This window comes from Capsicum annuum, chromosome 6 (assembly GCF_002878395.1).
Source record: "Capsicum annuum cultivar UCD-10X-F1 chromosome 6, UCD10Xv1.1, whole genome shotgun sequence".
Taxonomy (NCBI): Eukaryota; Viridiplantae; Streptophyta; class Magnoliopsida; order Solanales; family Solanaceae; genus Capsicum; species Capsicum annuum.
The window spans coordinates 76,130,253-76,142,460 of record NC_061116.1 but is presented as its reverse complement, the minus strand read 5'-3'; the positions used below and the strand labels follow the sequence as shown (position 1 = coordinate 76,142,460).

Sequence of the window (12,208 nt, the reverse complement as noted above, 5' to 3'; positions counted from 1 at the left end):
AAACCGTATCATTTTTTGGCTTTTGTCTAGGTGTTAAAAAAATTATATGAATTTAATTTGGGAAAAGAACAAACAAAAATATTCATATCCTATGAGAAATAACTTATAAATATTCTTTATTTATCTTTTGGTTCAAAAATATTTCTAATATTTTTTTTGGTTCAAGAATATTCCTAAAACTAACACCCTACGTTTTTTTAAAACTTTTAATAAAAGGTGATGTGACCGATTATGATTGACTACATATATTACTTAATTTAAGAATTAAACTCACTCATTTCTTTAATCCAAAAATATTTATATATCATTTTTTCATAATATTATTTATTCCATGCAGATAAATGGTCCATTATAAGTGAAATTAGCAACCTAAAAAAATAAGACAAGTAACCCATCAAAATACATTAATAGCATAAAAAAGTTCCGCTATCAAAGAAAGGTCAGCTTTAAGCCACTAAAGTCGATGCTTTAGGTCCCAAATTTTTTGGACAACTCTATTTTTAGTAATTATAGATTTATAATTTTGTATATTTTTTTCATTAAAAAATATTGACTGTTTTATCTGTCTCATTTTAATATTATTTTAGCTTAAAGAAATTATTACTTTACGAATTCTAAATTAAAATTGATAGTTATTTCCAACTTTATGCTTCACATTAAAGAAGTTTTCTTTTTTACTCTTTAAAAAAACATCTAATAAAAAGGGTAGCTTAGTAAATTATATTTGTATTTATTATTTTGTCTAATGAACGTGAAAAAAAAATTAAAACAACAATTAAAGTGGGGCAGATGGTGCAGAAAAGTAAGAAATATTTCAATAAAATAAAAAGATTTTATTATTTTTTAAACGCAAATATTGTTTATAGAGTTCCTATAATAATTCCTCAATTGAAAGAAATTTTTTAAAATCAAAACTAATAAAATCTTACTTAAAATCAATGTCGACTCAAAAGAGACTGAATGAATTAATTATATTATCAATTGAAAAAGAATTATTGAGAGAAGTTCATTATAAAAATATAAAGATAGACTTCAAAAGTTAAAACTATATATAAATATATTTTGATGAGGAAAAAAAATATTAAGGCCCCATTTAAAACTTCCAGTTTAGGTCATCAAGTACATTGAGCCGGCCTGTATCAAAGTTATACAAGTTAAATCGAAGAATGTAATTGGATTAGGTTTGATTCAAATCTGGTTATACATGATTTGGTTTTGTTTTATATTGTTGTAGTATTTATTTTAAAAGAAAATATTTGCAAGAAAGATCTCACCATTCCCTTAAAATCGTGATTATTATTATACAGTTTTGCCAAAACTATTATGCGAGGGAGAAGGGATCGGAACAACCTTTATATTAGTATATAATATATAATCTTTTTTTTGGTTTTCATTCGGTGTTCGGAACCCACATTAGAGCCTGACTAATCCGGATTCGCACCGGGTAGGGCCCCATTTGGGGGTAGCGCTCCCAGAGATTTCTCCATGCCCAGGGTCAAACTCTCGACCTCTGGTTAAGGATCCGTTGCACCACAACCCATGTTGGTCTATATAATATATAGTCGTTGAAGTTGGGAACATATAAAATTACCTCTTGTATATATGCTACATTGTTGTTGAGTCCATATAGCAATATATTGACATGAGGAATTTTATAGGATCACTTCTCTTGAGAGAAAAACTAAAATTAATTCTCGTGAATTTGCTACTCGAATCATGGAGGATTATAGAATTCTTCAGATAATAATAACTAACTTCTGCTGCTACGTACTAGCTATGATCCATTGGATCATTGTATGATATGAACTTTGACATAAATATTTTGGCCCACTCAGCAAATTTTTTATCAAGTCTATCATGCACCTTGCACACGTTAAAACGTGTTTGAATTGAATAACTCTTTCCTCTCATAATTTCAAAGCGTGAGATGAAATTGCATGTTCAAACACAAACTAAATCCTTTTCTTTTTTGTTAACGCAATTTTTGTTTGTGGTTCTGAAAAAAGGAATTTCAGAGAGGTGCTTATGCAAAGGAATAAGAAGCAACCCCAAAAATTGGAGTGAAAGAAGATGTAAGAAAAAAAAGAACTTTTCAAAAAAGACAATGTAAAGGGATTTATTTTTACACTATTAAACCACGTTGTTACTTCATCATATTATATGAAATGTCATGACAAATTAACTTCTTGTAATTGGTTGTTGCACTATATTTCTCTTTACTACGTCATGCTTGCTATCGAGAGAGATATTATTGTGACATGTAAATCAATTTTATTTGATGATTTATAAACAATAACCTCAAAATAAAACAAATGATTAAATATAACAGAATAAATTACGTGAAAAATACCCCATACTTTGTCATGCGGTATTTTTTTTTTTTTTTTTCTGAACCAAAGAACTTCTAATCAAAGCAGTAAAGAAAATTATAATCAGTTTTTACTAAGTAGCCGTTTGACCATGAAAACTAAAATTTTTTGAAATTGGAGTTGAAGTTGTGTTTGACCATGTCTTTTTTGAAAAAAAAAATTTGACTTTTGAAAAAATCTTTTTAAATATGATTTTATGCCCTAACTTTTACAAACTATCAAAATCACCCAACTAAAATTTGCCTACTAATGGAAAAAGAACACAATTAGCCACTATTATAAAAATAATTACATATACATGGCTATATTTAATGAATTTCAATTATGACATATATAATATTTACATTAATAACCGTTTTCTCATATTTGAAAATTTTAAATATGGATGTTATATTAACAGATCACTGCTTCCTGATTTTTAGGTAACAAATATTATCTTTCAAACAAATTTATTTTTTTAGAAATTTATTTAATTTATTTCCTTCATTTTTCGTTCCTAAAAAATAGGAAATAATGAGTTATTATAAAATTTTAGGGTGCCGCTAATTTATTTCTTTAATTTTCTTATACATGAAAGATGTTACTTTGTGTGAATAAATTATTTCTATGTAAAACATGCTTTGCATATTTATGGTATATTATATCATATACCATAAATATATAAATATGCTTAGTGTGTTTCTTTCTAATTTGTATTTTTATATATGTGTGTATATAATATATACATGATATAAACTTCATATATAACATATTTTGTATATTTATATTATAAATATGCTTAGTATGTTTCTTAATACTTTGTATATTTATATATGTTTGTATATGATATATACATGGTATAAACTTTATATATAACATACTTTGTATATTTCTATTATAACTATAATACTTTATATATTTATGGGTATAAATATAATACTTTATATATTTATGAGTATAAATATAAATTAGCAGTAAAATAATGTTATAGAGAGAAAATTAAATAAGCGATAAAAATAATGATGAGAGAGAAAAAGAGATATATATTAATTAGGATAACATTAAGTTTGAAATTATAATTATCTTATTCTTTAAAACTTATATACGTAATATTGAAAAAATAATGTTATAAGAAAAGTTTTATGTAAAAATTTAAAAAATTGAGATTATATGTAATAATAATAAAAATTGAAATTGAAAAATTGTGAAAACAATAAAAACCTGTTTTTCTTTTTCAGAATTTCCAACTTCAAAAAATTTTTTCGAAAAAAGAAAAAAATTTCATGGCCATACAGGCCCTAACTGTAGATTGATATTTACAATGCGATCCTTAAACAACTTTGTGTATAGCTAGCTAGTCCATCATCTCATAGCTTGTTAATTTATGTGCAATCACGTGGATTGATTCACTATTAAATTACTTTTCCACATCATCTTCATGTATATATACTTTAGTTTTAAATTGATTGTCAGCAAAATATTTAATAGGTACATATTCTATATTATAATGTCTAAATGATATAAATTTTTAGTTGAGATGTCTAAGCGAATTATACAGATAACTTTAAGAGCTGTTGATAACTTAAGTCAAGAATTTTTCATTGCATGATTTGCATCTAGTAGGACCTGCAGTCATTCAATAAATTTAAGGCATTGCACTTGTTTTGGTGATAAATCTGAAGGTACATTCATCAGTTCGTACGCAAAAATCTGTTTCCACAATCAATCAGTAAATAAAGATTGACTTGGTCTAATTGTATATCCCAAAAACAAATGCACAAATTAAATCAGAAGCATAGATAAGTATTCCGTAATGATTGAATATATAGTATCCATTATTGTGGCAAAAGCCAGATGAATCTATATGGTAATCAGTATGTAGAAAAAAGCCAAAAAATCCAATTTGCTAATGTGTTGATTTACATGAAAGTTGCCCAAATCAAATCAACGTGATGGTGTCACTCACCATGTGTAACTTTACTTTATAATGATGCGTACGTTATCGAATTTTGTGCCTTACGCTCCCCACCATGTATGGTAAATACTTACCCGACCTTACCCCAAATTAATACAACCTCTTATAGGCCTTAAGTAATTTAATAATAATAAAGTGAAAATAGTTAACAACGGTTAAGTGATATATAGGTGTTTATATTTCAACACGTGTCATGCCTTCATTAATTTAGGTTAAACAACCGAAGCGGGTAAATTGTTACATAAATTATGCTTGTAAACTATTCCTATTCGCTATAAATCTTGAGAGAATACTCTTGCGATCCTTTGGTAGAGTGTATAAGAATATGCAAAATATGACGTATTGGTAATACTTGTATTAGTAATGTTTGTATTAACTATGCTTGTATTAGTTATACTTATATTTTTCTTATACAGTGTTTGGTTCGATGTATTAAAATAACATAAATTACATATTTTCTAATTTTTTTAAAAATATTTTTTACATAATACCCTCAATATATATGTTGAAAAGGATGCGAAAATTTTTTTGAGGAATAATAGTGTCTGTAAGCATGTTAATGCATGCATTAGATCCATTACATTACTAATGTCATAGATTTTGAGATATTGGTAATACACAGTAGAGTGTATAACTAGTGCATAGGGTAAAAAGATATACCAAATAAGGTACTACTAATCTATAATCTATAATCTATAATTCATATCTATATCTATAATCTATAATCTATAATCTATATGTATATCTATATCTATATCTATATCTATAATATATTAAAAGTGTGAAGACCTTTAGAAAAGTGATTTGAACTTTTTACCCTTCACTAAAAGACTCTTTTTCAGACAAAACTGTCTTTTTGCTATTTTTTAAATTTATTATTTAATTATTTTTTTATTATATTAACTAGACTTCCTAAAATGTATGTGACCCCTAAAATATATGGTAGAAAAAATAATTAATATTTTTCTTTCTACTGGACTTTCTAAAATATATGGGACTCCTAAAATATATGGTAGGAGAATTAATTAATATTTTTCTTTTTACTATTCAATTAGAAAAATATTCCTAAAATAGGACTCTATTAAGGAAATACCTCTATAAATATTGAGATGTACGTTAAACTAGAGAACAAACCGGTTTGCCTATTGAGGGAATATGATTGATGCCTAACTTGATTCGATTGCATGTATAGATTGGTGGATTCTTGATTTTCTAACCCTCAACTTCTTCACTGTTTTTGTCAGCATAATAGAATTCAACATATATATATATATATATATATATATATATTCTTTGTTTTCCTTCAAAATCATTCTTTAGGGTTAAAATTTTTGCTTAGACGAGAATTAGTTTGATCAAAATTGAAGTTTTGTGATCACTATTATATTTTTTTATATAGTTTACAGATCGTAGATGAATGCCGGTTGGCTTTGAAGAATTTATTGTGTAAAGGTTAGGTTTAATTGTATTGTTTTGATATCTTATTATCTTATTGCTTTATTTTAATTTGCAGATGCTAGATGAATGTGGGTTGACTTTGAAAATTTTTTTTAGGTAAAGGTCAGGTTAATTGTATTATCATAATATCTCTATTAGTTTATTATTTTGTGATAATTTACAATTCGTAGATAAATCTTGATCGGCTTTGAGAAATTTTTGTTTGTAAAATTTAAGTTTAGTTGTATTGTTTTGATATCACTTTTATTGTATTATTTTGTTGCAGTTTACAGGTGATAGATAAATGTTGGTCGGCTTTGAGAATTTTTTTTATGTAAAGGTAAGGTTTAGTTGTATTATTTTAATATTTCTATTATCTTATTATTTTGTTATTGTTTACAGGTGGTAGATGAGTGTCGGACGACTTTTGAAAAAAAAATTATGCGTAAAGATTAGATTTAATTGTATTATTTTGATGTCTCTATCGTTGTATTATTTTGTTGCAATTTACAGATGGTAGATGAGTGTCGATTGACTTTTAAAAATATTTTTGGTAAAGATTAAGTTTAATAAATAAATTCTTCATCTTTACATACTCAAAAGATGTAGAATTTAATTATTATATTTTTTTTAATTATTTTAAAAAATATCATCTTGAATGTAATGTTTGAATTCATTAAAGTGAGGTATACGCGTAAGATACATAGATTTAGATTAATACAAATTAAATTAATGCATGCATTAACTTTCCAATACACTCTACCCAAAAACCCACGTAGGAGTCAAAAGAATGGAAGATAGACAACTTGAGTGTGCGTGAGGCAAAAGCAGTCCTTTTGCTGGATAAAGCCCATCACAAAATGAAAGATGGATAGGTTCAAAACACTTTAAATGGATTTTTTGTTTTTAAGTGACTTGACTATACTTGATGCAAAATCTGAGTGGTAAAAAGAAAAAAAAAAAAAAAGGGAAGAAACACTCAAGTGTTTCTCTTTTTTAAAAGATGAGAAAAGTATATTTGGAAGTTTGAAAGAGAATTATTGTTGTGTCTCAACAATAAAAGGCTTTGATATTAGTCTTCACCTTTCCTTTTTCTTTATTTAAATCTTAGATAAGCATGCAGCGGCACATGACATAAAGTCATTAATCAATTAACTCATGAAATTATTCTAAAGCATAACTGAATTTGTACCGCTAGTATAGTTTGTTACTTTACTTTGGATGAATTGTTTTAAGAAAAAAAAAAACACAGAGAGACTAATTATGTGATCGCCCACCTCTCGTGTTGGAGTAATATATGAGTAATTGCCCATAATTTTTCGCTTAAGTATTACGTACTTGCTCGGGCTCTAAGTTGGACATAGGGGGTGTGTTTGGTACGAAGGAAAATGTTTTTCATCGAAAATAAGTTATTTTTTTATTTGTTTTATTATGTTTGGTTGGTGGATGGAAAATATTTAGGGTGTGTTCGATCTGAAGAGGGAAAAACGTTTTCTAGAAAAATAAGTTGTTTCTTTCGTATATTCTTGTGCTCGGTATGCAAATTGGATAAGTATATATTTTCTAAAAGTATTTATTTATATTTACAAAAATAATGAGAACGAATATGATGAGAAGGGCGAGATAAGGAAAAAAATTTAATTTTTTTTAAAAATATTTTTTTTGGGTGGGGGGAGGGGGAGGGGGCTAGTAGGGGTGGGGTCGGGGTAGGGGAGTAAGGTTGGGATAAGAAAAAAATTAATTTGTTTTGGAAGGAAGAAGGTTGGTGGGGGTGGGGTGGGGGGGTAGCGGATGGAAAGAAAAACATTTGAATTTTTTTAATAAAAATTAAATATTTTTTTGAAGGGAGTAGGGATTTGAGTTTTGTGTTAGGGAATGACGTAAGAAAAGAATTTGAAATAGTATTTTTGAATGGGGTTGGTAGGCGGTGGGGATCGGGGTAGGGGAATGAGGGTGGGTAAAGAAAAATTTAAATTTTTTCAAAGAATAAATTAAAAAAATTTAATAGTTTTTAGGGTGGCGTGGGGTGGGGCGGGGGTCAGGAGGTGGTTGGGTTGGGGTTAAGAAGAAGTTTGAAATCTTTTTTAAAATATTTTTTTTGGAAAGGGGTGGAGGGTGGGAGTAGGGTTTTGGGTTTTGGGTAGGGGGATGAGGTAAGAAAAAATTTGAAATAATTTTTTTGGATATGGATGGGTAATTTTGAGAGTTGTATGAATATCACTACAAGAAAAAGGTCTATTTAAGACCAACATTTAGGGACGAGTCAATAATTTGATCTCTAAAAGTATACTTATTAGGACGAGATTAAATTTCGGTCCCTAATAATGTATTTTTTTGGGAAGGAATAAATCTGGTCCTAAGAAAATTATTAACTGGTCCCTATTAATTATTTAGAGAAAAGTACCATCAAATTATTATAATATTATAAAATTTTTAATAAAAATAATATATGCTAATCAAACTTAAGACGCCAAAAAGGAAAAACTTTCTGTATTCTCCAATATCACGTCCTAGCTATTGTTAATCAAAATTTCCATCGGCTATTCTCCAATATCACGCCCTAGCTATTGTTGCTCAAAATTTTCATCAACAATTTTCTCATTGAACACTACCAGCAGCGATTCCGTCAAGTTTGTTCAACTCTGCGGTGACCCATATTAAAAGAGACATCGCTTCTTGCTCCGTCATTGGCAACCCTCATTCCTATTTCACTTGGTAACATCTTCATGCTCTTCATCTTACTCGACCTGTACAATCTTCAGTAGGCCATTCAAACCTATAACTTGATGTTAGAACTCGACCTGAATTGGTTGGTGAAACATTCCTAACCTGTTTTTAGAAAAGTCTTGTCCACTTTGGACTCCCCTTCTGACTACTGATAGTTATCACCATCAAAGAGTCAAAAATTTGTCTCAGAGGTTTATGCCTATGACATTTGCCCCTGATGGTTTAATTGAAGGCTTTTATGACCCGGATACTTATAATCTTGCGGAGGGTAAATTTATTATGGGACTCCAGCTTCGCCCCAAGCGAATGAGGAAATAGGATAGTGATGAATTTGATTATCCTAGATGTACAATTGCTTATCAGGTACCCAATTAGATGTCAACATCATTATTAAAAGAAACGAATATATATCAGACTATTAGTATTATATATCTTAATCTTTCACTATGTTGAATGTGATTTTGACAGAAGTTTGTAAAGACAATAACTGCTTATCAGAAGTAACAAAATAGCTTAACAACAGTTTAAAAGACTTTGAAGCTTAATCAAGAAATGAAGAAGAGGAAAATTATAGTTAGAAGTTTTTCCCTTGCTAGAGATTTGTACAAGAAAGGTCGTCCAATTCAGCTATCTAAAACAGTAGACTTAGATGTAGGAGCAAAATTTCTAGAGGTACATGACTAATTTTGAACCTACTGACTCTATCCATCGCATTCGCCTAAACTAACAACTATTATGTTGTTTTTGCAGTCTAATACAACATTGAGTTTGAAACAATAGACAAAGTTAATGCAAATGGGAGAAACAGTAAGGAATGCATCATCCTATTTGCAGAAATTGAAAATGAATGAGGAGAAAGAGGGGTTGGCTAGGAAAGTAATGGAGAAAATGACAATGGAACAACCATCTGATCTAAAGTCATTTTACAATATGATGGGACAGATATGTTCAAAAGTCTTGGAGAGAAAATTACAGGACCTTATAAGCCTTGATGAGGAGTTTTGGTCTTTTTGCATGAGGTTTTTGCTTTAAATTAATTTTTATTTATTGTCGAGCTCATGTAGTACTTTTGTCTTCTTTGTAAAGTCAAGTAAATGAAAAGTTTTTTTTTCTTTTTTTGGGATCAAATCACGTGAATGGGTATGGTCCTTTTCTGTTACCAAAATTGAAAGTAGGGTTGTTTGCAAGGTGGTTGAGTTTTTTTTTTTTGTTGCTGTTGTACACTTTTCAGAAACTAACTTCAGTGGAATTACATTCTTATCTTTCATGATATTTCTTGCTTGCTACTTCCTGTTTGTTAGAAAGTACAGCTAACTCTAGCAAGTGAATAAGTGCGATGAGTGCATGATATATTGATTGATCAAATTGGAGGAACTACCTACATCAACTATATTCGTTTTAAGGGGTGACTGGTGTATGGATAATTAGTGATTTCTGATCTTTAAAGGAGATTATTTAGTAGTAAAACAAAAATGACATGTATTGTGTTGAATGGTAGGGCGGATTCATGTAACATAGGTTTGTAATTGTGACATGGTTGGTTGATGTATGAGTGGATAGAAATACAATTAACATGATGAACTTCTCGACTGCTTTTTTGATGAACATAGAAAATAAGGCAACTTGAACTACCACATAAAAGGAGTTTGAATTTTTTTTGCGGTAATATTCATTATGCAAAATTATGTGATCTTATCTATTTCCCTCCCTCGACATATATTATAGTTTATTTGAGTACATAAATTAGTGGATTTTCTTAGAACTGTTTGTGAAAAATCAACCTTTCGCTTCCATTTTATAGTGTTAAGAGACTCAAAAGGGATGAAATCCTCTATTCTTGTTGTCCCTTAATAAACTTCTAAATTAAGTAGAGCACATTCACAAATTGCAAGTACTTTTGGTAAAAGCTTATGAGCTGCATATTGTTATAATCTAGTTTTTTTAGCTATAATTGTATAAGATTCTTTGTTGTTCTAGTGGCTTGCATGGATTTAGCATAAATACAGTCTATACGGCTATTCCATCGGGGATTCTGGTCTTCCTAGATCAATGTATTTCAAAATCCATCTATTTTCTTACCTGTAATTTTAGATTTGGTTATGACAAATTGAGAAAACTTGTTGTTTCTATGGTTGCTTGCAGGCTGTACTAGATTTCATTGGTGTTTCAGCATGGCATATGGCTGTGGAACCATGCAATATATGTCACAACTTCATCAAAATCTTCCAAAGAAGTCTGAGAATGGCCATTTTAATCTTACAAATGATGCTAGTAGTGATAGTGAGAGTAGTGACGGTGAAGAGAATGATGACTCAATTGTTATTCACGTGGATAATTTTAGTGAAATTGGTTGAATTATATTTTCCTATGACGATGGCTGTGTTTGAATCTACACCGTTTCAGATGAGAAGAATTTGTATTATAAAAGATCATTGCCTAGGGTAAATGGTGAGGCAACTGGCCCTAAGAGTTGTAGCACAACATCTGATTGTTGCTTTGGAAATTCTGTAGTTACTATTTTGATGATTGCAGGGCGTACGTTGAGTGTCACTTGGAGTTCTGATGCAAAGAGGATATTTTCTAGTAGTAGTGACAAGTATGTTTATTTGAACTTAACTATTTCGCCTTTCGATCTCACCTATTTCTTAACCTATGTGTGTGTTATGTGTTGTATTGCTATCTACTCCATTCCAGTGTGTGTGTATGAGTGGATTGAAGTGATGAATCCAAAAATCTCCCTCCCCTATATTTCTCTCTGTGTGTAGATTATATGGGTGTATTGCGTTGAAGGAAAATCTTGGGAGTATGTGTGTTTTTACTGCGTGTATTGTGCAGGTGAATATCTTGATGGAGGAGGGGGGGGGGGGAAGAGTATGTGCAGATCAGTGAGGGTGGTCTGTTTATTGTGTGAGAGTGTGTTGTGTGTATATAAATTGTGAGAGAGGCCTCTGGTGATCAGAATTTTAATTTACCTTTACTTTTAAAGTGGAAGTGTTTTGAACTCTTTTATGCCAAGTTTTATACAGTACCTTTATTTTAAAAAAATGTGTTGCTCGTATCATCAGGAACTGGTACCACTATATGGACTACTGGTACCTATACATCTTTCTCACCACCAGTAACTATATCATCAGGAACATGATGTTTGACCCCATTTTTCCTACTTATATGATCAGTAGATGCATTGACCACATCAGTAGATGGACCTGCAACACTGTCTACCCTAACTTCCACCTCCTTTTCCTCTCCTAAATCCTGCACTTCGGATGTATTTATCAAACAACACACTATATGATTCGAATTGACAAGATAGGGGTTAACACCCTTCTCAACACCACAAGATTCTCGCACAAAACCAACTACACCATCACCAGATTCATGCATAAAACCAGTCACACAACCATCGAGATCACAGGGTTGGGGAGAAAGAATACCCGTGGTTCTCAATCAGCTTGTTGTGTTCAACTTCATTTGCATTCAGATTTATCACCTTTTTAGCTTCTTCTTGTTGTTTCTGAGAACACACATCTGCATTCTGAGAAGCTTGTGGACCTTTGGATTTATATGTTTTTTGCTGGTATTGTTGTTGTTGTATTTGTTGTTACTGGTGGTTTTTGCTTTTCCTTCTCGATCCTTTGAGTCTGCCATAGTCATTTACCTTCCCCTGCCCATTTTCTTTCTTTGACTGCAGTTTTTTTTCTTATTGAAGTAAAATAGATAT

At 30.0% G+C, this 12,208-nt stretch overlaps 1 long non-coding RNA gene and 1 pseudogene across 1 annotated transcript in view; both read left to right on the top strand.

The window, feature by feature from the left end:
* LOC107875014 overlaps nt 1-2,290 on the top strand; it is a 7,596-nt gene extending 5,306 nt beyond the window's left edge. Inside the window, exon 3 of the long non-coding RNA XR_001675693.2 lies at nt 2,007-2,290. This is a non-coding gene — a long non-coding RNA (uncharacterized LOC107875014). The remainder of the gene's footprint in view (nt 1-2,006) is intronic.
* Nucleotides 2,291-7,908: 5,618 nt separating this feature from the next.
* LOC124899498 lies at nt 7,909-11,326 on the top strand (annotated as a pseudogene).
* The last annotated feature ends 882 nt before the right edge of the window (nt 11,327-12,208 follow it).